The sequence below is a fragment of the Pristiophorus japonicus genome, unplaced genomic scaffold (genome assembly GCF_044704955.1).
Source record: "Pristiophorus japonicus isolate sPriJap1 unplaced genomic scaffold, sPriJap1.hap1 HAP1_SCAFFOLD_42, whole genome shotgun sequence".
Lineage (NCBI taxonomy): Eukaryota > Metazoa > Chordata > Chondrichthyes > Pristiophoridae > Pristiophorus > Pristiophorus japonicus.
Window position 1 is genome coordinate 2,844,828 of NW_027254090.1, and position 27,171 is coordinate 2,871,998.

The following is a 27,171-nucleotide window of genomic DNA, read 5'->3' on the forward strand; positions in this document are numbered from 1 at the left end:
GGCAGACCAGCACATCACCTTAAAAGGGATACAGAAACACAATGAACAAAAACAAATCATTCTGTAAAACTCTGCAGGCCGTGAACATTCTGTGGATGAATTTCCCGGGCTCACGTTCAGTCAGATGATCATTCCGATATTTTAAGAAAAATGTAAAGTTTACAGATTTTTCCTGGAAAATAGCGCCTGGAAAAATAGGCAGCGAGGAAGGACAAAAGGGAATGCCTGTGATACAGTGGAGCGTAGGAGTGATTGAATAATAAATGGCACAATGCAAAAAGGCAAAGTGAGTGGTAAGCGGGCAATAAAGTAACAAAGGATGGACCAGAGGAGGTGTTAGTGTGAACAGCAGAACAATTAGCAGACAATGGGAGCGGTGCTTATGATCCGATACGTTGAACCGAATGTTGAGGCCAGAACACTATAACCTGCCTGGAATGTAGGGTTTGAACGCCTTTTAATTAGACCAGGCGTCTTGGCCACCCCGGATTGATTTCCTGCACGGTTTAAATTCGGCAGCCAAGGGACTAAATCCAAACCCAGCTTCTCACATCTTTTCAGCGCGAGAGAAACAGGACGCACTCATATTCAGGGCAGAGTCTGTTTCACGTTGAATTTGAGATTGACGTTGAATGTATGCTTATCCCTATGGAGGTGAGCTCATGCGTGCAGCAAGGAAGATACACTGATCAAGTATTTGCCGGAATCAAACTGGGGTTTATGTTGTCCAATGAGACGCAGAGCCGAGCACATCTGAGAAACATGAAATTTACTCAGTTCGGTGAGTTTCACTTTGCTCCTGGGAATCTCCAGGATTTTTGGACGCTGTGTGTTAAAACGTGCAATCACGCGTTTTAATTTGAAACATGTCAGTTTTCTGACATGTCGACCGGCTGAGAAGTTGTTTTTTGACAAAAGGTTGGCAGGGCTCGTCCGGGATTTGAACCCGGGACCTCTCGCATTTCAATTATTATAATCCCAAAGCGAGAATCATACCCCTAGACCAACGAGCCGCCGACGGTGATGAGCGTAGCTCTCAGTTTCTGACGTTAGTTTGCTATTCGGCCCATCGTGCCTGTGCTGACTCTCAGAGACCGATTTCATGAGTCCCCCTCTCCATCGTCCTGCTAATGTTTTCCCTTTGATGAAGTGATTATTTTTTGTGACATTACTTCACCAACGAGCTGCATCCTTTTCAGTAAAAGGTGAATTTGGCAATGAGGATAAATGTGATTGAATATAAAAACTAGGGGAAAATGTTTAACACAATAACGACGAAGCTGGGGGCATACTGGATCAGCAGTCCATTGCTTCAACCTGTCAGTCAGCTTGTCTCCTATTGACTGCAAAGTCAGACATCCATCCCCTACTTTTTGCATTCAAACAGAAATGATATGCACGAAAATCTACTTCACCACTTGTTTTGCCCGTGCAACCAGATCGACAGTGATGAAAATGTGCCATTAGTTTCTTCAAGCACACAGCCTTCCTTTACTTCAGGTGAGTGACTGTCCGAGATGGTGGTTTTGAGGCAGAATCAAAACAAAGAATATAAAATTTCACAAAATGCGATAGCTGACCACTGCCGCACTCGAACTTGCAATCATCTGATAACATCACAGTTACAATCGAAATCAGACACCTTATCCTTTAGGCAACGCGGCCGCTACCGTCGGTGTATAATTTGTTGTTTTTTATATTGAGAGCAAATTTGGGAGTGGATATCGGAAAACATGAGCATATTTTGAGTCATGAACAGATGCGCTGCCATATGGATGTACACGGACACAGGCAAAGTCAATGTATCTTGAAACACAACAGTTTAACAATTCGGTTATCACAGCTGATAATCACACTCCTTTTTAAATGTACAGGATGATCCGGATAATGAGAAAATACGTTTTAAAGGGGCAATTGATGAACCGGAACTGACAACCATCCCGTTGAAACAACACCGAATAATCCTGGACAGGGAGCACATCCCTCTTACACAGCTGTAGAATTGCCCTTCACGGACAGCAGTTCCCTTTCAGAAGAATAAAGTGGGATTTCTATCATTCCTGAATGCAATTGTGTTGTACGTGATTGAGCGTGGTTCTCATGAGTATGCGGGACTGATAGGTGATAGCCACAGGTGATAGACAAGCAGGAAAGAGGGAGGGAAATAAAACCAACCCAGACAAAAAGACAATTTAAAACATATATATATTTATCATAATAAGAAAATAAATAAATTTACAATTTTATTGCAAAAAATTGAATTTGATTTGATTGAAATAAATAAATAATTGTTTCTTAATCTATATATTTTTGATTGAACGAAGTCTGTGCGACTGCATGAAATCCACTGGAAATCAGGATGTGCAGTCAGTAAATTCCCAAACACAGTAAGCCCATGGTGTAAGACAAGCCACGAGGGAAGATGTGGGCAACAAAGGCCATCTTTTAAAGTCGCGAGTGCTTTTCTGCAGGATCAGACAGAAGCTGCGTGTGCTGTGAAAGAGGTCAAATGTAATAGAGCCAATGCAGGCAGAACAGAAAAGCACATTTATTGTGAAAGTTAAAAAGTAGGGAATGTATGTAAATATATGCATATATAAATATTGATACAGAAATTTATATAAACAAAGTCAGTCAGTCAGTCATGTCTTGTCTTGTCTTGATTTGATTTGTATTTGAAAATAAGGGGGAAGGAGCTCATCATGTCACACAGCCCATCCGCAAGCTCTCGCTAAAATCGCTATGTTTCTAACTTATATTATTTGCCTTCTTTCACATGTGGAATAGCAAAATCCCACAGCAGACTCTTCTCCTGTCAGTCAGTCCCTGAATGCGTGTTGAATCAAATCAGTGTGGCTTCAAGTTGCATGTAATGCATTTTCCCTCCCATGACATGAAATGCACAGTAAGATCGCGCAGAACGTTTCCACGCACTCTCTCACTTACACAAACACACCAACAAACTAAAAATTCTGCACTCTCCAAAGGCAGTTTTTGAAATTTGAAATTTGAAATCCGGGACAGACAGCACATTCCTTTTAAACAGATAGATAATGATCCGATACTGATAGCACACCATTTTGGAGAGACAGAGAATGACCCCGGGCAGACCAGCACATCACCTTAAAAGGGATACAGAAACACAATGAACAAAAACAAATCATTCTGTAAAACTCTGCAGGCCGTGAACATTCTGTGGATGAATTTCCCGGGCTCACGTTCAGTCAGATGATCATTCCGATATTTTAAGAAAAATGTAAAGTTTACAGATTTTTCCTGGAAAATAGCGCCTGGAAAAATAGGCAGCGAGGAAGGACAAAAGGGAATGCCTGTGATACAGTGGAGCGTAGGAGTGATTGAATAATAAATGGCACAATGCAAAAAGGCAAAGTGAGTGGTAAGCGGGCAATAAAGTAACAAAGGATGGACCAGAGGAGGTGTTAGTGTGAACAGCAGAACAATTAGCAGACAATGGGAGCGGTGCTTATGATCCGATACGTTGAACCGAATGTTGAGGCCAGAACACTATAACCTGCCTGGAATGTAGGGTTTGAACGCCTTTTAATTAGACCAGGCGTCTTGGCCACCCCGGATTGATTTCCTGCACGGTTTAAATTCGGCAGCCAAGGGACTAAATCCAAACCCAGCTTCTCACATCTTTCCAGCGCGAGAGAAACAGGACGCACTCATATTCAGGGCAGAGTCTGTTTCACGTTGAATTTGAGATTGACGTTGAATGTATGCTTATCCCTATGGAGGTGAGCTCATGCGTGCAGCAAGGAAGATACACTGATCAAGTATTTGCCGGAATCAAACTGGGGTTTATGTTGTCCAATGAGACGCAGAGCCGAGCACATCTGAGAAACATGAAATTTACTCAGTTCGGTGAGTTTCACTTTGCTCCTGGGAATCTCCAGGATTTTTGGACGCTGTGTGTTAAAACGTGCAATCACGCGTTTTAATTTGAAACATGTCAGTTTTCTGACATGTCGACCGGCTGAGAAGTTGTTTTTTGACAAAAGGTTGGCAGGGCTCGTCCGGGATTTGAACCCGGGACCTCTCGCATTTCAATTATTATAATCCCAAAGCGAGAATCATACCCCTAGACCAACGAGCCGCCGACGGTGATGAGCGTAGCTCTCAGTTTCTGACGTTAGTTTGCTATTCGGCCCATCGTGCCTGTGCTGACTCTCAGAGACCGATTTCATGAGTCCCCCTCTCCATCGTCCTGCTAATGTTTTCCCTTTGATGAAGTGATTATTTTTTGTGACATTACTTCACCAACGAGCTGCATCCTTTTCAGTAAAAGGTGAATTTGGCAATGAGGATAAATGTGATTGAATATAAAAACTAGGGGAAAATGTTTAACACAATAACGACGAAGCTGGGGGCATACTGGATCAGCAGTCCATTGCTTCAACCTGTCAGTCAGCTTGTCTCCTATTGACTGCAAAGTCAGACATCCATCCCCTACTTTTTGCATTCAAACAGAAATGATATGCACGAAAATCTACTTCACCACTTGTTTTGCCCGTGCAACCAGATCGACAGTGATGAAAATGTGCCATTAGTTTCTTCAAGCACACAGCCTTCCTTTACTTCAGGTGAGTGACTGTCCGAGATGGTGGTTTTGAGGCAGAATCAAAACAAAGAATATAAAATTTCACAAAATGCGATAGCTGACCACTGCCGCACTCGAACTTGCAATCATCTGATAACATCACAGTTACAATCGAAATCAGTCACCTTATCCTTTAGGCCACGCTGCCGCTACCGTCGGTGCATAATTTGTTGTTTTTTATATTGAGAGCAAATTTGGGACAAGGGTTACATCAAGGAGTGGATATCGGAAAACATGAGCATATTTTGAGTAATGAACAGATGCGCTGCGATATGGATGTACTCGGACACAGGCAAAGTCAATGTATCTTGAAACACAACAGTTTAACAATTCGGTTATCACAGCTGATAATCACACTCCTTTTTAAATGTACAGGATGATCCGGATAATGAGAAAATACGTTTTAAAGGGGCAATTGATGAACCGGAACTGACAACCATCCCGTTGAAACAGACACCGAATGATCCTGGACAGGAAGCACATCCCTCTTACACAGCTGTAGAATTGCCCTTCACGGACAGCAGTTCCCTTTCAGAAGAATAAATTGGAATTTCTATCATTCCTGAATGCAATTGTGTTGTGCGTGAATGAGCGCGGTTCTCATGAGCACGCGGGACTGGGACGGTTGTTGAAGCCACAGGTGATAGACAAGCAGGAAAGAGGGAGGGAAATAAAACCAACCCAGACAAAAAGACAATTTAAAACATATATATATTTATCATAATAAGAAAATAAATAAATTTACAATTTTATTGCAAAAAATTGAATTTGATTTGATTGAAATAAATAAATAATTGATTCTTAATCTATATATTTTTGATTGAACGAAGTCTGTGCGACTGCATGAAATCCACTGGAAATCAGGATGTGCAGTCAGTAAATTCCCAAACACAGTAAGCCCATGGTGTAAGACAAGCCACGAGGGAAGATGTGGGCAACAAAGGCCATCTTTTAAAGTCGCGAGTGCTTTTCTGCAGGATCAGACAGAAGCTGCGTGTGCTGTGAAAGAGGTCAAATGTAATAGAGCCAATGCAGGCAGAACAGAAAAGCACATTTATTGTGAAAGTTAAAAAGTAGGGAATGTATGTAAATATATGCATATATAAATATTGATACAGAAATTTATATAAACAAAGTCAGTCAGTCAGTCATGTCTTGTCTTGTCTTGATTTGATTTGTATTTGAAAATAAGGGGGAAGGAGCTCATCATGTCACACAGCCCATCCGCAAGCTCTCGCTAAAATCGCTATGTTTCTAACTTATATTATTTGCCTTCTTTCACATGTGGAATAGCAAAATCCCACAGCAGACTCTTCTCCTGTCAGTCAGTCCCTGAATGCGTGTTGAATCAAATCAGTGTGGCTTCAAGTTGCATGTAATGCATTTTCCCTCCCATGACATGAAATGCACAGTAAGATCGCGCAGAACGTTTCCACGCACTCTCTCACTTACACAAACACACCAACAAACTAAAAATTCTGCACTCTCCAAAGGCAGTTTTTGAAATTTGAAATTTGAAATCCGGGACAGACAGCACATTCCTTTTAAACAGATAGATAATGATCCGATACTGATAGCACACCATTTTGGAGAGACAGAGAATGACCCCGGGCAGACCAGCACATCACCTTAAAAGGGATACAGAAACACAATGAACAAAAACAAATCATTCTGTAAAACTCTGCAGGCCGTGAACATTCTGTGGATGAATTTCCCGGGCTCACGTTCAGTCAGATGATCATTCCGATATTTTAAGAAAAATGTAAAGTTTACAGATTTTTCCTGGAAAATAGCGCCTGGAAAAATAGGCAGCGAGGAAGGACAAAAGGGAATGCCTGTGATACAGTGGAGCGTAGGAGTGATTGAATAATAAATGGCACAATGCAAAAAGGCAAAGTGAGTGGTAAGCGGGCAATAAAGTAACAAAGGATGGACCAGAGGAGGTGTTAGTGTGAACAGCAGAACAATTAGCAGACAATGGGAGCGGTGCTTATGATCCGATACGTTGAACCGAATGTTGAGGCCAGAACACTATAACCTGCCTGGAATGTAGGGTTTGAACGCCTTTTAATTAGACCAGGCGTCTTGGCCACCCCGGATTGATTTCCTGCACGGTTTAAATTCGGCAGCCAAGGGACTAAATCCAAACCCAGCTTCTCACATCTTTCCAGCGCGAGAGAAACAGGACGCACTCATATTCAGGGCAGAGTCTGTTTCACGTTGAATTTGAGATTGACGTTGAATGTATGCTTATCCCTATGGAGGTGAGCTCATGCGTGCAGCAAGGAAGATACACTGATCAAGTATTTGCCGGAATCAAACTGGGGTTTATGTTGTCCAATGAGACGCAGAGCCGAGCACATCTGAGAAACATGAAATTTACTCAGTTCGGTGAGTTTCACTTTGCTCCTGGGAATCTCCAGGATTTTTGGACGCTGTGTGTTAAAACGTGCAATCACGCGTTTTAATTTGAAACATGTCAGTTTTCTGACATGTCGACCGGCTGAGAAGTTGTTTTTTGACAAAAGGTTGGCAGGGCTCGTCCGGGATTTGAACCCGGGACCTCTCGCATTTCAATTATTATAATCCCAAAGCGAGAATCATACCCCTAGACCAACGAGCCGCCGACGGTGATGAGCGTAGCTCTCAGTTTCTGACGTTAGTTTGCTATTCGGCCCATCGTGCCTGTGCTGACTCTCAGAGACCGATTTCATGAGTCCCCCTCTCCATCGTCCTGCTAATGTTTTCCCTTTGATGAAGTGATTATTTTTTGTGACATTACTTCACCAACGAGCTGCATCCTTTTCAGTAAAAGGTGAATTTGGCAATGAGGATAAATGTGATTGAATATAAAAACTAGGGGAAAATGTTTAACACAATAACGACGAAGCTGGGGGCATACTGGATCAGCAGTCCATTGCTTCAACCTGTCAGTCAGCTTGTCTCCTATTGACTGCAAAGTCAGACATCCATCCCCTACTTTTTGCATTCAAACAGAAATGATATGCACGAAAATCTACTTCACCACTTGTTTTGCCCGTGCAACCAGATCGACAGTGATGAAAATGTGCCATTAGTTTCTTCAAGCACACAGCCTTCCTTTACTTCAGGTGAGTGACTGTCCGAGATGGTGGTTTTGAGGCAGAATCAAAACAAAGAATATAAAATTTCACAAAATGCGATAGCTGACCACTGCCGCACTCGAACTTGCAATCATCTGATAACATCACAGTTACAATCGAAATCAGTCACCTTATCCTTTAGGCCACGCTGCCGCTACCGTCGGTGCATAATTTGTTGTTTTTTATATTGAGAGCAAATTTGGGACAAGGGTTACATCAAGGAGTGGATATCGGAAAACATGAGCATATTTTGAGTAATGAACAGATGCGCTGCGATATGGATGTACTCGGACACAGGCAAAGTCAATGTATCTTGAAACACAACAGTTTAACAATTCGGTTATCACAGCTGATAATCACACTCCTTTTTAAATGTACAGGATGATCCGGATAATGAGAAAATACGTTTTAAAGGGGCAATTGATGAACCGGAACTGACAACCATCCCGTTGAAACAGACACCGAATGATCCTGGACAGGAAGCACATCCCTCTTACACAGCTGTAGAATTGCCCTTCACGGACAGCAGTTCCCTTTCAGAAGAATAAATTGGAATTTCTATCATTCCTGAATGCAATTGTGTTGTGCGTGAATGAGCGCGGTTCTCATGAGCACGCGGGACTGGGACGGTTGTTGAAGCCACAGGTGATAGACAAGCAGGAAAGAGGGAGGGAAATAAAACCAACCCAGACAAAAAGACAATTTAAAACATATATATATTTATCATAATAAGAAAATAAATAAATTTACAATTTTATTGCAAAAAATTGAATTTGATTTGATTGAAATAAATAAATAATTGATTCTTAATCTATATATTTTTGATTGAACGAAGTCTGTGCGACTGCATGAAATCCACTGGAAATCAGGATGTGCAGTCAGTAAATTCCCAAACACAGTAAGCCCATGGTGTAAGACAAGCCACGAGGGAAGATGTGGGCAACAAAGGCCATCTTTTAAAGTCGCGAGTGCTTTTCTGCAGGATCAGACAGAAGCTGCGTGTGCTGTGAAAGAGGTCAAATGTAATAGAGCCAATGCAGGCAGAACAGAAAAGCACATTTATTGTGAAAGTTAAAAAGTAGGGAATGTATGTAAATATATGCATATATAAATATTGATACAGAAATTTATATAAACAAAGTCAGTCAGTCAGTCATGTCTTGTCTTGTCTTGATTTGATTTGTATTTGAAAATAAGGGGGAAGGAGCTCATCATGTCACACAGCCCATCCGCAAGCTCTCGCTAAAATCGCTATGTTTCTAACTTATATTATTTGCCTTCTTTCACATGTGGAATAGCAAAATCCCACAGCAGACTCTTCTCCTGTCAGTCAGTCCCTGAATGCGTGTTGAATCAAATCAGTGTGGCTTCAAGTTGCATGTAATGCATTTTCCCTCCCATGACATGAAATGCACAGTAAGATCGCGCAGAACGTTTCCACGCACTCTCTCACTTAAACAAACACACCAACAAACTAAAAATTCTGCACTCTCCAAAGGCAGTTTTTGAAATTTGAAATTTGAAATCCGGGACAGACAGCACATTCCTTTTAAACAGATAGATAATGATCCGATACTGATAGCACACCATTTTGGAGAGACAGAGAATGACCCCGGGCAGACCAGCACATCACCTTAAAAGGGATACAGAAACACAATGAACAAAAACAAATCATTCTGTAAAACTCTGCAGGCCGTGAACATTCTGTGGATGAATTTCCCGGGCTCACGTTCAGTCAGATGATCATTCCGATATTTTAAGAAAAATGTAAAGTTTACAGATTTTTCCTGGAAAATAGCGCCTGGAAAAATAGGCAGCGAGGAAGGACAAAAGGGAATGCCTGTGATACAGTGGAGCGTAGGAGTGATTGAATAATAAATGGCACAATGCAAAAAGGCAAAGTGAGTGGTAAGCGGGCAATAAAGTAACAAAGGATGGACCAGAGGAGGTGTTAGTGTGAACAGCAGAACAATTAGCAGACAATGGGAGCGGTGCTTATGATCCGATACGTTGAACCGAATGTTGAGGCCAGAACACTATAACCTGCCTGGAATGTAGGGTTTGAACGCCTTTTAATTAGACCAGGCGTCTTGGCCACCCCGGATTGATTTCCTGCACGGTTTAAATTCGGCAGCCAAGGGACTAAATCCAAACCCAGCTTCTCACATCTTTTCAGCGCGAGAGAAACAGGACGCACTCATATTCAGGGCAGAGTCTGTTTCACGTTGAATTTGAGATTGACGTTGAATGTATGCTTATCCCTATGGAGGTGAGCTCATGCGTGCAGCAAGGAAGATACACTGATCAAGTATTTGCCGGAATCAAACCGGGGTTTATGTTGTCCAATGAGACGCAGAGCCGAGCACATCTGAGAAACATGAAATTTACTCAGTTCGGTGAGTTTCACTTTGCTCCTGGGAATCTCCAGGATTTTTGGACGCTGTGTGTTAAAACGTGCAATCACGCGTTTTAATTTGAAACATGTCAGTTTTCTGACATGTCGACCGGCTGAGAAGTTGTTTTTTGACAAAAGGTTGGCAGGGCTCGTCCAGGATTTGAACCCGGGACCTCTCGCATTTCAATTATTATAATCCCAAAGCGAGAATCATACCCCTAGACCAACGAGCCGCCGACGGTGATGAGCGTAGCTCTCAGTTTCTGACGTTAGTTTGCTATTCGGCCCATCGTGCCTGTGCTGACTCTCAGAGACCGATTTCATGAGTCCCCCTCTCCATCGTCCTGCTAATGTTTTCCATTTGATGAAGTGATTATTTTTTGTGACATTACTTCACCAACGAGCTGCATCCTTTTCAGTAAAAGGTGAATTTGGCAATGAGGATAAATGTGATTGAATATAAAAACTAGGGGAAAATGTTTAACACAATAACGACGAAGCTGGGGGCATACTGGATCAGCAGTCCATTGCTTCAACCTGTCAGTCAGCTTGTCTCCTATTGACTGCAAAGTCAGACATCCATCCCCTACTTTTTGCATTCAAACAGAAATGATATGCACGAAAATCTACTTCACCACTTGTTTTGCCCGTGCAACCAGATCGACAGTGATGAAAATGTGCCATTAGTTTCTTCAAGCACACAGCCTTCCTTTACTTCAGGTGAGTGACTGTCCGAGATGGTGGTTTTGAGGCAGAATCAAAACAAAGAATATAAAATTTCACAAAATGCGATAGCTGACCACTGCCGCACTCGAACTTGCAATCATCTGATAACATCACAGTTACAATCGAAATCAGACACCTTATCCTTTAGGCCACGCTGCCGCTACCGTCGGTGAATAATTTGTTGTTTTTTATATTGAGAGCAAATTTGGGACAAGGGTTACATCAAGGAGTGGATATCGGAAAACATGAGCATATTTTGAGTAATGAACAGATGCGCTGCGATATGGATGTACTCGGACACAGGCAAAGTCAATGTATCTTGAAACACAACAGTTTAACAATTCGGTTATCACAGCTGATAATCACACTCCTTTTTAAATGTACAGGATGATCCGGATAATGAGAAAATACGTTTTAAAGGGGCAATTGATGAACCGGAACTGACAACCATCCCGTTGAAACAGACACCGAATGATCCTGGACAGGAAGCACATCCCTCTTACACAGCTGTAGAATTGCCCTTCACGGACAGCAGTTCCCTTTCAGAAGAATAAATTGGAATTTCTATCATTCCTGAATGCAATTGTGTTGTGCGTGAATGAGCGCGGTACTCATGAGCACGCGGGACTGGGACGGTTGTTGAAGCCACAGGTGATAGACAAGCAGGAAAGAGGGAGGGAAATAAAACCAACCCAGACAAAAAGACAATTTAAAACATATATATATTTATCATAATAAGAAAATAAATAAATTTACAATTTTATTGCAAAAAATTGAATTTGATTTGATTGAAATAAATAAATAATTGATTCTTAATCTATATATTTTTGATTGAACGAAGTCTGTGCGACTGCATGAAATCCACTGGAAATCAGGATGTGCAGTCAGTAAATTCCCAAACACAGTAAGCCCATGGTGTAAGACAAGCCACGAGGGAAGATGTGGGCAACAAAGGCCATCTTTTAAAGTCGCGAGTGCTTTTCTGCAGGATCAGACAGAAGCTGCGTGTGCTGTGAAAGAGGTCAAATGTAATAGAGCCAATGCAGGCAGAACAGAAAAGCACATTTATTGTGAAAGTTAAAAAGTAGGGAATGTATGTAAATATATGCATATATAAATATTGATACAGAAATTTATATAAACAAAGTCAGTCAGTCAGTCATGTCTTGTCTTGTCTTGATTTGATTTGTATTTGAAAATAAGGGGGAAGGAGCTCATCATGTCACACAGCCCATCCGCAAGCTCTCGCTAAAATCGCTATGTTTCTAACTTATATTATTTGCCTTCTTTCACATGTGGAATAGCAAAATCCCACAGCAGACTCTTCTCCTGTCAGTCAGTCCCTGAATGCGTGTTGAATCAAATCAGTGTGGCTTCAAGTTGCATGTAATGCATTTTCCCTCCCATGACATGAAATGCACAGTAAGATCGCGCAGAACGTTTCCACGCACTCTCTCACTTAAACAAACACACCAACAAACTAAAAATTCTGCACTCTCCAAAGGCAGTTTTTGAAATTTGAAATTTGAAATCCGGGACAGACAGCACATTCCTTTTAAACAGATAGATAATGATCCGATACTGATAGCACACCATTTTGGAGAGACAGAGAATGACCCCGGGCAGACCAGCACATCACCTTAAAAGGGATACAGAAACACAATGAACAAAAACAAATCATTCTGTAAAACTCTGCAGGCCGTGAACATTCTGTGGATGAATTTCCCGGGCTCACGTTCAGTCAGATGATCATTCCGATATTTTAAGAAAAATGTAAAGTTTACAGATTTTTCCTGGAAAATAGCGCCTGGAAAAATAGGCAGCGAGGAAGGACAAAAGGGAATGCCTGTGATACAGTGGAGCGTAGGAGTGATTGAATAATAAATGGCACAATGCAAAAAGGCAAAGTGAGTGGTAAGCGGGCAATAAAGTAACAAAGGATGGACCAGAGGAGGTGTTAGTGTGAACAGCAGAACAATTAGCAGACAATGGGAGCGGTGCTTATGATCCGATACGTTGAACCGAATGTTGAGGCCAGAACACTATAACCTGCCTGGAATGTAGGGTTTGAACGCCTTTTAATTAGACCAGGCGTCTTGGCCACCCCGGATTGATTTCCTGCACGGTTTAAATTCGGCAGCCAAGGGACTAAATCCAAACCCAGCTTCTCACATCTTTTCAGCGCGAGAGAAACAGGACGCACTCATATTCAGGGCAGAGTCTGTTTCACGTTGAATTTGAGATTGACGTTGAATGTATGCTTATCCCTATGGAGGTGAGCTCATGCGTGCAGCAAGGAAGATACACTGATCAAGTATTTGCCGGAATCAAACCGGGGTTTATGTTGTCCAATGAGACGCAGAGCCGAGCACATCTGAGAAACATGAAATTTACTCAGTTCGGTGAGTTTCACTTTGCTCCTGGGAATCTCCAGGATTTTTGGACGCTGTGTGTTAAAACGTGCAATCACGCGTTTTAATTTGAAACATGTCAGTTTTCTGACATGTCGACCGGCTGAGAAGTTGTTTTTTGACAAAAGGTTGGCAGGGCTCGTCCAGGATTTGAACCCGGGACCTCTCGCATTTCAATTATTATAATCCCAAAGCGAGAATCATACCCCTAGACCAACGAGCCGCCGACGGTGATGAGCGTAGCTCTCAGTTTCTGACGTTAGTTTGCTATTCGGCCCATCGTGCCTGTGCTGACTCTCAGAGACCGATTTCATGAGTCCCCCTCTCCATCGTCCTGCTAATGTTTTCCATTTGATGAAGTGATTATTTTTTGTGACATTACTTCACCAACGAGCTGCATCCTTTTCAGTAAAAGGTGAATTTGGCAATGAGGATAAATGTGATTGAATATAAAAACTAGGGGAAAATGTTTAACACAATAACGACGAAGCTAGGGGCATACTGGATCAGCAGTCCATTGCTTCAACCTGTCAGTCAGCTTGTCTCCTATTGACTGCAAAGTCAGACATCCATCCCCTACTTTTTGCATTCAAACAGAAATGATATGCACGAAAATCTACTTCACCACTTGTTTTGCCCGTGCAACCAGATCGACAGTGATGAAAATGTGCCATTAGTTTCTTCAAGCACACAGCCTTCCTTTACTTCAGGTGAGTGACTGTCCGAGATGGTGGTTTTGAGGCAGAATCAAAACAAAGAATATAAAATTTCACAAAATGCGATAGCTGACCACTGCCGCACTCGAACTTGCAATCATCTGATAACATCACAGTTACAATCGAAATCAGACACCTTATCCTTTAGGCCACGCTGCCGCTACCGTCGGTGAATAATTTGTTGTTTTTTATATTGAGAGCAAATTTGGGACAAGGGTTACATCAAGGAGTGGATATCGGAAAACATGAGCATATTTTGAGTAATGAACAGATGCGCTGCGATATGGATGTACTCGGACACAGGCAAAGTCAATGTATCTTGAAACACAACAGTTTAACAATTCGGTTATCACAGCTGATAATCACACTCCTTTTTAAATGTACAGGATGATCCGGATAATGAGAAAATACGTTTTAAAGGGGCAATTGATGAACCGGAACTGACAACCATCCCGTTGAAACAGACACCGAATGATCCTGGACAGGAAGCACATCCCTCTTACACAGCTGTAGAATTGCCCTTCACGGACAGCAGTTCCCTTTCAGAAGAATAAATTGGAATTTCTATCATTCCTGAATGCAATTGTGTTGTGCGTGAATGAGCGCGGTACTCATGAGCACGCGGGACTGGGACGGTTGTTGAAGCCACAGGTGATAGACAAGCAGGAAAGAGGGAGGGAAATAAAACCAACCCAGACAAAAAGACAATTTAAAACATATATATATTTATCATAATAAGAAAATAAATAAATTTACAATTTTATTGCAAAAAATTGAATTTGATTTGATTGAAATAAATAAATAATTGTTTCTTAATCTATATATTTTTGATTGAACGAAGTCTGTGCGACTGCATGAAATCCACTGGAAATCAGGATGTGCAGTCAGTAAATTCCCAAACACAGTAAGCCCATGGTGTAAGACAAGCCACGAGGGAAGATGTGGGCAACAAAGGCCATCTTTTAAAGTCGCGAGTGCTTTTCTGCAGGATCAGACAGAAGCTGCGTGTGCTGTGAAAGAGGTCAAATGTAATAGAGCCAATGCAGGCAGAACAGAAAAGCACATTTATTGTGAAAGTTAAAAAGTAGGGAATGTATGTAAATATATGCATATATAAATATTGATACAGAAATTTATATAAACAAAGTCAGTCAGTCAGTCATGTCTTGTCTTGTCTTGATTTGATTTGTATTTGAAAATAAGGGGGAAGGAGCTCATCATGTCACACAGCCCATCCGCAAGCTCTCGCTAAAATCGCTATGTTTCTAACTTATATTATTTGCCTTCTTTCACATGTGGAATAGCAAAATCCCACAGCAGACTCTTCTCCTGTCAGTCAGTCCCTGAATGCGTGTTGAATCAAATCAGTGTGGCTTCAAGTTGCATGTAATGCATTTTCCCTCCCATGACATGAAATGCACAGTAAGATCGCGCAGAACGTTTCCACGCACTCTCTCACTTAAACAAACACACCAACAAACTAAAAATTCTGCACTCTCCAAAGGCAGTTTTTGAAATTTGAAATTTGAAATCCGGGACAGACAGCACATTCCTTTTAAACAGATAGATAATGATCCGATACTGATAGCACACCATTTTGGAGAGACAGAGAATGACCCCGGGCAGACCAGCACATCACCTTAAAAGGGATACAGAAACACAATGAACAAAAACAAATCATTCTGTAAAACTCTGCAGGCCGTGAACATTCTGTGGATGAATTTCCCGGGCTCACGTTCAGTCAGATGATCATTCCGATATTTTAAGAAAAATGTAAAGTTTACAGATTTTTCCTGGAAAATAGCGCCTGGAAAAATGGGCAGCGAGGAAGGACAAAAGGGAATGCCTGTGATACAGTGGAGCGTAGGAGTGATTGAATAATAAATGGCACAATGCAAAAAGGCAAAGTGAGTGGTAAGCGGGCAATAAAGTAACAAAGGATGGACCAGAGGAGGTGTTAGTGTGAACAGCAGAACCATTAGCAGACAATGGGAGCGGTGCTTATGATCCGATACGTTGAACCGAATGTTGAGGCCAGAACACTATAACCTGCCTGGAATGTAGGGTTCGAACGCCTTTTAATTAGACCAGGCAGCTTGGCCACCCCGGATTGATTTCCTGCACGGTTTAAATTCGGCAGCCAAGGGACTAAATCCAAACCCAGCTTCTCACATCTTTTCAACGCGAGAGAAACAGGACGCACTCATATTCAGGGCAGAGTCTGTTTCACGTTGAATTTGAGATTGACGTTGAATGTATGCTTATCCCTATGGAGGTGAGCTCATGCGTGCAGCAAGGAAGATACACTGATCAAGTATTTGCCGGAATCAAACCGGGGTTTATGTTGTCCAATGAGACGCAGAGCCGAGCACATCTGAGAAACATGAAATTTACTCAGTTCGGTGAGTTTCACTTTGCTCCTGGGAATCTCCAGGATTTTTGGACGCTGTGTGAACAACGGAGTGCAATCACACGTTTTAATTTGAAACATGTCAGTTTTCTCACATGTCGACAGGCTGAGAAGTCGTTTTTTGACAAAAGGTTGGCAGGGCTCGTCCGGGATTTGAACCCGGGACCTCTCGCATTTCAATTATTATAATCCCAAAGCGAGAATCATACCCCTAGACCAACGAGCCGCCGACAGTGATGAACGTAGCTCTCAGTTTCTGACGTTAGTTTGCTATTCGGCCCATCGTGCCTGTGCTGACTCTCAGAGACCGATTTCATGAGTCCCCCTCTCCATCGTCCTGCTAATGTTTTCCCTTTGATGAAGTGATTATTTTTTGTGACATTACTTCACCAACGAGCTGCATTCTTTTCAGTAAAAGGTGAATTTGGCAATGAGGATAAATGTGATTGAATAAAAAAACTAGGGGAAAATGTTTAACACAATAACGACGAAGCTGGGGGCATACTGGATCAGCAGTCCATTGCTTCAACCTGTCAGTCACCTTGTCTCCTATTGACTGCAAAGTCAGACATCCATCCCCTACTTTTTGCATTCAAACAGAAATAATGTGCACGAAAATCTACTTCACCACTTGTTTTGCCCGTGCAACCAGATCGACAGTGATGAACATGTGCCATTAGCTTCTTAAAGCACACAGCCTTCCTTTACTTCAGGTGAGTGACTGTCCGAGATGGTTGGTTTTGAGGCAGAATCAAAACAAAGAATATAAAATTTCACAAAGCGCGATAGCTAACCACTGCCGGACTCGAACCTGCAATCGTCTGATAAGATCACAGTTACAATCGAAATCAGACACCTTATCCTTTAGGCAACGCGGCCGCTACCGTCGGTGTATAATTTGTTGTTTTTTATATTGAGAGCAAATTTGGGACAAGGGTTACATCAAGGAGTGGATATCGGAAAACATGAGCATATTTTGAGTCATGAACAGATGCGCTGCCATATGGATGTACACGGAAACAGGCAAAGTCAATGTATCTTGAAACACAACAGTTTAACAATTCGGTTATCACAGCTGATAATCACACTCCTTTTTAAATGTACAGGATGATCCGGATAATGAGAAAATACGTTTTAAAGGGGCAATTGATGAACCGGAACTGACAACCATCCCGTTGAAACAACACCGAATGATCCTGGACAGGGAGCACATCCCTCTTACACAGCTGTAGAATTGCCCTTCACGGACAGCAGTTCCCTTTCAGAAGAATAAAGTGGGATTTCTATCATTCCTGAATGCAATTGTGTTGTACGTGATTGAGCGTGGTTCTCATGAGTACGCGGGACTGATAGGTGATAGCCACAGGTGATAGACAAGCAGGAAAGAGGGAGGGAAATAAAACCAACAGAGACAAAAAGACAATTTAAAACATATATATATTTATCATAATAAGAAAATAAATAAATTTACAATTTTATTGCAAAAAATTGAATTTGATTTGATTGAAATAAATAAATAATTGTTTCTTAATCTATATATTTTTGATTGAACGAAGTCTGTGCGACTGCATGAAATCCACTGGAAATCAGGGTGTGCAGTCAGTAAATTCCCAAACACAGTAAGCCCATGGTGTAAGACAAGCCACGAAGGAAGATGTGGGAAACAAAGGCCATCTTTTAAGGTCGCGAGTGCTTTTCTGCAGGGTCAGACAGAAGCTGCGTGTGCTGTGAAAGAGGTCAAATGTAATAGAGCCAATGCAGGCAGAACAGAAAAGCACATTTATTGTGAAAGTTAAAAAGTAGGGAATGTATGTAAATATATGCATATATAAATATTGATACAGAAATTTATATAAACAAAGTCAGTCAGTCAGTCATGTCTTGTCTTGTCTTGATTTGATTTGTATTTGAAAATAAGGGGGAAGGAACTCATCATGTCACAAAGCCCATCCGCAAGCTCTCGCTAAAATCGCTATGTTTCTAACTTATATAATTTGCCTTCTTTCACATGTGGAATAGCAAAATCCCACAGCAGACTCTTCTCCTGTCAGTCAGTCCCTGAATGCGTGTTGAATCAAATCAGTGTGGCTTCAAGTTGCATGTAATGCATTTTTCCTCCCATGACATGAAATGCACAGGAAGGTCGCGCAGAACGTTTCCACGCACTCTCTCACTTACACAAACACACCAACAAACTAAAAATTCTGCACTCTCCAAAGGCAGTTTTTGAAATTTGAAATTTGAAATCCGGGACAGACAGCACATTCCTTTTAAACAGATAGATAATGATCCGATACTGATAGCATACCATTTTGGAGAGACAGAGAATGACCCCGGGCAGACCAGCACATCACCTTAAAAGGGATACAGAAACACAATGAACAAAAACAAAGCATTCTGTAAAACTCAGCAGGCCGTATACATTCTGTGGATGAATTTCCCGGGCTCACGTTCAGTCAGATGATCATTCCGATATTTTAAGAAAAATGTAAAGTTTATAGATTTTTCCTGGAAAATAGCGCCTGGAAAAATAGGCAGCGAGGAAGGACAAAAGGGAATGCCTGTGATACAGTGGAGCGTAGGAGTGATTGAATAATAAATGGCACAATGCAAAAAGGCAAAGTGAGTGGTAAGCGGGCAATAAAGTAACAAAGGATGGACCAGAGGAGGTGTTAGTGTGAACAGCAGAACCATTAGCAGACAATGGGAGCGGTGCTTATGATCCGATACGTTGAACGGAATGTTGAGGCCAGAACACTATAACCTGCCTGGAATGTAGGGTTTGAACGCCTTTTAATTAGACCAGGCAGTTTGGCCACCCCGGATTGATTTCCTGCACGGTTTAAATTCGGCAGCCAAGGGACTAAATCCAAACCCAGCTTCTCACATCTTTTCAACGCGAGAGAAACAGGACGCACTCATATTCAGGGCAGAGTGTGTTTCACGTTGAATTTGAGATTGACGTTGAATGTATGCTTATCCCTATGGAGGTGAGCTCATGCGTGCAGCAAGGAAGATACACTGATCGAGTATTTGCCGGAATCAAACCGGGGTTTATGTTGTCCAATGAGACGCAGAGCCGAGCACATCTGAGAAACATGAAATTTACTCAGTTCGGTGAGTTTCACTTTGCTCCTGGGAATCTCCAGGATTTTTGGACGCTGTGTGAACAACGGAGTGCAATCACACGTTTTAATTTGAAACATGTCAGTTTTCTCACATGTCGACCGGCTGAGAAGTCGTTTTTTGACAAAAGGTTGGCAGGGCTCGTCCGGGATTTGAACCCGGGACCTCTCGCATTTCAATTATTATAATCCCAAAGCGAGAATCATACCCCTAGACCAACGAGCCGCCGACAGTGATGAACGTAGCTCTCAGTTTCTGACGTTAGTTTGCTATTCGGCCCATCGTGCCTGTGCTGACTCTCAGAGACCGATTTCATGAGTCCCCCTCTCCATCGTCCTGCTAATGTTTTCCCTTTGATGAAGTGATTATTTTTTGTGACATTACTTCACCAACGAGCTGCATCCTTTTCAGTAAAAGGTGAATTTGGCAATGAGGATAAATGTGATTGAATAAAAAAATTGGGGAAAATGTTTAACACAATAACGACGAAGCTGGGGGCATACTGGATCAGCAGTCCATTGCTTCAACCTGTCAGTCACCTTGTCTCCTATTGACTGCAAAGTTAGACATCCATCCCCTACTTTTTGCATTCAAACAGAAATAATGTGCACGAAAATCTACTTCACCACTTGTTTTGCCCGTGCAACCAGATCGACAGTGATGAAAATGTGCCATTAGCTTCTTAAAGCACACAGCCTTCCTTTACTTCAGGTGAGTGACTGTCCGAGATGGTTGGTTTTGAGGCAGAATCAAAACAAAGAATATAAAATTTCACAAAGCGCGATAGCTAACCACTGCCGGACTCGAACCTGCAATCGTCTGATAAGATCACAGTTACAATCGAAATCAGACACCTTATCCTTTAGGCAACGCGGCCGCTACCGTCGGTGTATAATTTGTTGTTTTTTATATTGAGAGCAAATTTGGGAGTGGATATCGGAAAACATGAGCATATTTTGAGTCATGAACAGATGCGCTGCCATATGGATGTACACGGACACAGGCAAAGTCAATGTATCTTGAAACACAACAGTTTAACAATTCGGTTATCACAGCTGATAATCACACTCCTTTTTAAATGTACAGGATGATCCGGATAATGAGAAAATACGTTTTAAAGGGGCAATTGATGAACCGGAACTGACAACCATCCCGTTGAAACAACACCGAATAATCCTGGACAGGGAGCACATCCCTCTTACACAGCTGTAGAATTGCCCTTCACGGACAGCAGTTCCCTTTCAGAAGAATAAAGTGGGATTTCTATCATTCCTGAATGCAATTGTGTTGTACGTGATTGAGCGTGGTTCTCATGAGTATGCGGGACTGATAGGTGATAGCCACAGGTGATAGACAAGCAGGAAAGAGGGAGGGAAATAAAACCAACCCAGACAAAAAGACAATTTAAAACATATATATATTTATCATAATAAGAAAATAAATAAATTTACAATTTTATTGCAAAAAATTGAATTTGATTTGATTGAAATAAATAAATAATTGTTTCTTAATCTATATATTTTTGATTGAACGAAGTCTGTGCGACTGCATGAAATCCACTGGAAATCAGGATGTGCAGTCAGTAAATTCCCAAACACAGTAAGCCCATGGTGTAAGACAAGCCACGAGGGAAGATGTGGGCAACAAAGGCCATCTTTTAAAGTCGCGAGTGCTTTTCTGCAGGATCAGACAGAAGCTGCGTGTGCTGTGAAAGAGGTCAAATGTAATAGAGCCAATGCAGGCAGAACAGAAAAGCACATTTATTGTGAAAGTTAAAAAGTAGGGAATGTATGTAAATATATGCATATATAAATATTGATACAGAAATTTATATAAACAAAGTCAGTCAGTCAGTCATGTCTTGTCTTGTCTTGATTTGATTTGTATTTGAAAATAAGGGGGAAGGAGCTCATCATGTCACACAGCCCATCCGCAAGCTCTCGCTAAAATCGCTATGTTTCTAACTTATATTATTTGCCTTCTTTCACATGTGGAATAGCAAAATCCCACAGCAGACTCTTCTCCTGTCAGTCAGTCCCTGAATGCGTGTTGAATCAAATCAGTGTGGCTTCAAGTTGCATGTAATGCATTTTCCCTCCCATGACATGAAATGCACAGTAAGATCGCGCAGAACGTTTCCACGCACTCTCTCACTTACACAAACACACCAACAAACTAAAAATTCTGCACTCTCCAAAGGCAGTTTTTGAAATTTGAAATTTGAAATCCGGGACAGACAGCACATTCCTTTTAAACAGATAGATAATGATCCGATACTGATAGCACACCATTTTGGAGAGACAGAGAATGACCCCGGGCAGACCAGCACATCACCTTAAAAGGGATACAGAAACACAATGAACAAAAACAAATCATTCTGTAAAACTCTGCAGGCCGTGAACATTCTGTGGATGAATTTCCCGGGCTCACGTTCAGTCAGATGATCATTCCGATATTTTAAGAAAAATGTAAAGTTTACAGATTTTTCCTGGAAAATAGCGCCTGGAAAAATAGGCAGCGAGGAAGGACAAAAGGGAATGCCTGTGATACAGTGGAGCGTAGGAGTGATTGAATAATAAATGGCACAATGCAAAAAGGCAAAGTGAGTGGTAAGCGGGCAATAAAGTAACAAAGGATGGACCAGAGGAGGTGTTAGTGTGAACAGCAGAACAATTAGCAGACAATGGGAGCGGTGCTTATGATCCGATACGTTGAACCGAATGTTGAGGCCAGAACACTATAACCTGCCTGGAATGTAGGGTTTGAACGCCTTTTAATTAGACCAGGCGTCTTGGCCACCCCGGATTGATTTCCTGCACGGTTTAAATTCGGCAGCCAAGGGACTAAATCCAAACCCAGCTTCTCACATCTTTTCAGCGCGAGAGAAACAGGACGCACTCATATTCAGGGCAGAGTCTGTTTCACGTTGAATTTGAGATTGACGTTGAATGTATGCTTATCCCTATGGAGGTGAGCTCATGCGTGCAGCAAGGAAGATACACTGATCAAGTATTTGCCGGAATCAAACTGGGGTTTATGTTGTCCAATGAGACGCAGAGCCGAGCACATCTGAGAAACATGAAATTTACTCAGTTCGGTGAGTTTCACTTTGCTCCTGGGAATCTCCAGGATTTTTGGACGCTGTGTGTTAAAACGTGCAATCACGCGTTTTAATTTGAAACATGTCAGTTTTCTGACATGTCGACCGGCTGAGAAGTTGTTTTTTGACAAAAGGTTGGCAGGGCTCGTCCGGGATTTGAACCCGGGACCTCTCGCATTTCAATTATTATAATCCCAAAGCGAGAATCATACCCCTAGACCAACGAGCCGCCGACGGTGATGAGCGTAGCTCTCAGTTTCTGACGTTAGTTTGCTATTCGGCCCATCGTGCCTGTGCTGACTCTCAGAGACCGATTTCATGAGTCCCCCTCTCCATCGTCCTGCTAATGTTTTCCCTTTGATGAAGTGATTATTTTTTGTGACATTACTTCACCAACGAGCTGCATCCTTTTCAGTAAAAGGTGAATTTGGCAATGAGGATAAATGTGATTGAATATAAAAACTAGGGGAAAATGTTTAACACAATAACGACGAAGCTGGGGGCATACTGGATCAGCAGTCCATTGCTTCAACCTGTCAGTCAGCTTGTCTCCTATTGACTGCAAAGTCAGACATCCATCCCCTACTTTTTGCATTCAAACAGAAATGATATGCACGAAAATCTACTTCACCACTTGTTTTGCCCGTGCAACCAGATCGACAGTGATGAAAATGTGCCATTAGTTTCTTCAAGCACACAGCCTTCCTTTACTTCAGGTGAGTGACTGTCCGAGATGGTGGTTTTGAGGCAGAATCAAAACAAAGAATATAAAATTTCACAAAATGCGATAGCTGACCACTGCCGCACTCGAACTTGCAATCATCTGATAACATCACAGTTACAATCGAAATCAGTCACCTTATCCTTTAGGCCACGCTGCCGCTACCGTCGGTGCATAATTTGTTGTTTTTTATATTGAGAGCAAATTTGGGACAAGGGTTACATCAAGGAGTGGATATCGGAAAACATGAGCATATTTTGAGTAATGAACAGATGCGCTGCGATATGGATGTACTCGGACACAGGCAAAGTCAATGTATCTTGAAACACAACAGTTTAACAATTCGGTTATCACAGCTGATAATCACACTCCTTTTTAAATGTACAGGATGATCCGGATAATGAGAAAATACGTTTTAAAGGGGCAATTGATGAACCGGAACTGACAACCATCCCGTTGAAACAGACACCGAATGATCCTGGACAGGAAGCACATCCCTCTTACACAGCTGTAGAATTGCCCTTCACGGACAGCAGTTCCCTTTCAGAAGAATAAATTGGAATTTCTATCATTCCTGAATGCAATTGTGTTGTGCGTGAATGAGCGCGGTTCTCATGAGCACGCGGGACTGGGACGGTTGTTGAAGCCACAGGTGATAGACAAGCAGGAAAGAGGGAGGGAAATAAAACCAACCCAGACAAAAAGACAATTTAAAACATATATATATTTATCATAATAAGAAAATAAATAAATTTACAATTTTATTGCAAAAAATTGAATTTGATTTGATTGAAATAAATAAATAATTGTTTCTTAATCTATATATTTTTGATTGAACGAAGTCTGTGCGACTGCATGAAATCCACTGGAAATCAGGATGTGCAGTCAGTAAATTCCCAAACACAGTAAGCCCATGGTGTAAGACAAGCCACGAGGGAAGATGTGGGCAACAAAGGCCATCTTTTAAAGTCGCGAGTGCTTTTCTGCAGGATCAGACAGAAGCTGCGTGTGCTGTGAAAGAGGTCAAATGTAATAGAGCCAATGCAGGCAGAACAGAAAAGCACATTTATTGTGAAAGTTAAAAAGTAGGGAATGTATGTAAATATATGCATATATAAATATTGATACAGAAATTTATATAAACAAAGTCAGTCAGTCAGTCATGTCTTGTCTTGTCTTGATTTGATTTGTATTTGAAAATAAGGGGGAAGGAGCTCATCATGTCACACAGCCCATCCGCAAGCTCTCGCTAAAATCGCTATGTTTCTAACTTATATTATTTGCCTTCTTTCACATGTGGAATAGCAAAATCCCACAGCAGACTCTTCTCCTGTCAGTCAGTCCCTGAATGCGTGTTGAATCAAATCAGTGTGGCTTCAAGTTGCATGTAATGCATTTTCCCTCCCATGACATGAAATGCACAGTAAGATCGCGCAGAACGTTTCCACGCACTCTCTCACTTAAACAAACACACCAACAAACTAAAAATTCTGCACTCTCCAAAGGCAGTTTTTGAAATTTGAAATTTGAAATCCGGGACAGACAGCACATTCCTTTTAAACAGATAGATAATGATCCGATACTGATAGCACACCATTTTGGAGAGACAGAGAATGACCCCGGGCAGACCAGCACATCACCTTAAAAGGGATACAGAAACACAATGAACAAAAACAAATCATTCTGTAAAACTCTGCAGGCCGTGAACATTCTGTGGATGAATTTCCCGGGCTCACGTTCAGTCAGATGATCATTCCGATATTTTAAGAAAAATGTAAAGTTTACAGATTTTTCCTGGAAAATAGCGCCTGGAAAAATAGGCAGCGAGGAAGGACAAAAGGGAATGCCTGTGATACAGTGGAGCGTAGGAGTGATTGAATAATAAATGGCACAATGCAAAAAGGCAAAGTGAGTGGTAAGCGGGCAATAAAGTAACAAAGAATGGACCAGAGGAGGTGTTAGTGTGAACAGCAGAACAATTAGCAGACAATGGGAGCGGTGCTTATGATCCGATACGTTGAACCGAATGTTGAGGCCAGAACACTATAACCTGCCTGGAATGTAGGGTTTGAACGCCTTTTAATTAGACCAGGCGTCTTGGCCACCCCGGATTGATTTCCTGCACGGTTTAAATTCGGCAGCCAAGGGACTAAATCCAAACCCAGCTTCTCACATCTTTTCAGCGCGAGAGAAACAGGACGCACTCATATTCAGGGCAGAGTCTGTTTCACGTTGAATTTGAGATTGACGTTGAATGTATGCTTATCCCTATGGAGGTGAGCTCATGCGTGCAGCAAGGAAGATACACTGATCAAGTATTTGCCGGAATCAAACCGGGGTTTATGTTGTCCAATGAGACGCAGAGCCGAGCACATCTGAGAAACATGAAATTTACTCAGTTCGGTGAGTTTCACTTTGCTCCTGGGAATCTCCAGGATTTTTGGACGCTGTGTGAACAACGGAGTGCAATCACACGTTTTAATTTGAAACATGTCAGTTTTCTCACATGTCGACAGGCTGAGAAGTCGTTTTTTGACAAAAGGTTGGCAGGGCTCGTCCGGGATTTGAACCCGGGATCTCTCGCATTTCAATTATTATAATCCCAAAGCGAGAATCATACCCCTAGACCAACGAGCCGCCGACAGTGATGAACGTAGCTCTCAGTTTCTGACGTTAGTTTGCTATTCGGCCCATCGTGCCTGTGCTGACTCTCAGAGACCGATTTCATGAGTCCCCCTCTCCATCGTCCTGCTAATGTTTTCCCTTTGATGAAGTGATTATTTTTTGTGACATTACTTCACCAACGAGCTGCATTCTTTTCAGTAAAAGGTGAATTTGGCAATGAGGATAAATGTGATTGAATAAAAAAACTAGGGGAAAATGTTTAACACAATAACGACGAAGCTGGGGGCATACTGGATCAGCAGTCCATTGCTTCAACCTGTCAGTCACCTTGTCTCCTATTGACTGCAAAGTCAGACATCCATCCCCTACTTTTTGCATTCAAACAGAAATAATGTGCACGAAAATCTACTTCACCACTTGTTTTGCCCGTGCAACCAGATCGACAGTGATGAAAATGTGCCATTAGCTTCTTAAAGCACACAGCCTTCCTTTACTTCAGGTGAGTGACTGTCCGAGATGGTTGGTTTTGAGGCAGAATCAAAACAAAGAATATAAAATTTCACAAAGCGCGATAGCTAACCACTGCTGGACTCGAACCTGCAATCGTCTGATAAGATCACAGTTACAATCGAAATCAGACACCTTATCCTTTAGGCAACGCGGCCGCTACCGTCGGTGTATAATTTGTTGTTTTTTATATTGAGAGCAAATTTGGGACAAGGGTTACATCAAGGAGTGGATATCGGAAAACATGAGCATATTTTGAGTCATGAACAGATGCGCTGCCATATGGATGTACACGGACACAGGCAAAGTCAATGTATCTTGAAACACAACAGTTTAACAATTCGGTTATCACAGCTGATAATCACACTCCTTTTTAAATGTACAGGATGATCCGGATAATGAGAAAATACGTTTTAAAGGGGCAATTGATGAACCGGAACTGACAACCATCCCGTTGAAACAACACCGAATGATACTGGACAGGGAGCACATCCCTCTTACACAGCTGTAGAATTGCCCTTCACGGACAGCAGTTCCCTTTCAGAAGAATAAAGTGGGATTTCTATCATTCCTGAATGCAATTGTGTTGTACGTGATTGAGCGTGGTTCTCATGAGTACGCGGGACTGATAGGTGATAGCCACAGGTGATAGACAAGCAGGAAAGAGGGAGGGAAATAAAACCAACAGAGA

The 27,171-nt window shown here is 41.9% G+C and overlaps 9 non-coding genes across 9 annotated transcripts; all 9 read right to left on the reverse strand.

The window, feature by feature from the left end:
* Window positions 1-925: 925 nt before the first annotated feature.
* Window positions 926-1,013, reverse strand: trnap-ugg (transfer RNA proline (anticodon UGG)). Its single transcript is given in 2 exon segments — window positions 926-961; window positions 978-1,013. It is a non-coding gene; the product is annotated as a tRNA-Pro (tRNA).
* A 3,016-nt stretch (window positions 1,014-4,029) lies between these two features.
* On the reverse strand, window positions 4,030-4,117 carry trnap-ugg (transfer RNA proline (anticodon UGG)). Its single transcript is given in 2 exon segments — window positions 4,030-4,065; window positions 4,082-4,117. It is a non-coding gene; the product is annotated as a tRNA-Pro (tRNA).
* A 3,039-nt stretch (window positions 4,118-7,156) lies between these two features.
* trnap-ugg (transfer RNA proline (anticodon UGG)) lies at window positions 7,157-7,244 on the reverse strand. Its single transcript is given in 2 exon segments — window positions 7,157-7,192; window positions 7,209-7,244. It is a non-coding gene; the product is annotated as a tRNA-Pro (tRNA).
* Window positions 7,245-10,283: 3,039 nt separating this feature from the next.
* Window positions 10,284-10,371, reverse strand: trnap-ugg (transfer RNA proline (anticodon UGG)). The gene is given in 2 exon segments: window positions 10,284-10,319; window positions 10,336-10,371. It is a non-coding gene; the product is annotated as a tRNA-Pro (tRNA).
* Window positions 10,372-13,410: 3,039 nt separating this feature from the next.
* On the reverse strand, window positions 13,411-13,498 carry trnap-ugg (transfer RNA proline (anticodon UGG)). Its single transcript is given in 2 exon segments — window positions 13,411-13,446; window positions 13,463-13,498. It is a non-coding gene; the product is annotated as a tRNA-Pro (tRNA).
* Window positions 13,499-16,539: 3,041 nt separating this feature from the next.
* trnap-ugg (transfer RNA proline (anticodon UGG)) lies at window positions 16,540-16,627 on the reverse strand. The gene is given in 2 exon segments: window positions 16,540-16,575; window positions 16,592-16,627. It is a non-coding gene; the product is annotated as a tRNA-Pro (tRNA).
* A 3,037-nt stretch (window positions 16,628-19,664) lies between these two features.
* trnap-ugg (transfer RNA proline (anticodon UGG)) lies at window positions 19,665-19,752 on the reverse strand. The gene is given in 2 exon segments: window positions 19,665-19,700; window positions 19,717-19,752. It is a non-coding gene; the product is annotated as a tRNA-Pro (tRNA).
* A 3,016-nt stretch (window positions 19,753-22,768) lies between these two features.
* Window positions 22,769-22,856, reverse strand: trnap-ugg (transfer RNA proline (anticodon UGG)). The gene is given in 2 exon segments: window positions 22,769-22,804; window positions 22,821-22,856. It is a non-coding gene; the product is annotated as a tRNA-Pro (tRNA).
* A 3,041-nt stretch (window positions 22,857-25,897) lies between these two features.
* trnap-ugg (transfer RNA proline (anticodon UGG)) lies at window positions 25,898-25,985 on the reverse strand. Its single transcript is given in 2 exon segments — window positions 25,898-25,933; window positions 25,950-25,985. It is a non-coding gene; the product is annotated as a tRNA-Pro (tRNA).
* Window positions 25,986-27,171: the final 1,186 nt, after the last annotated feature.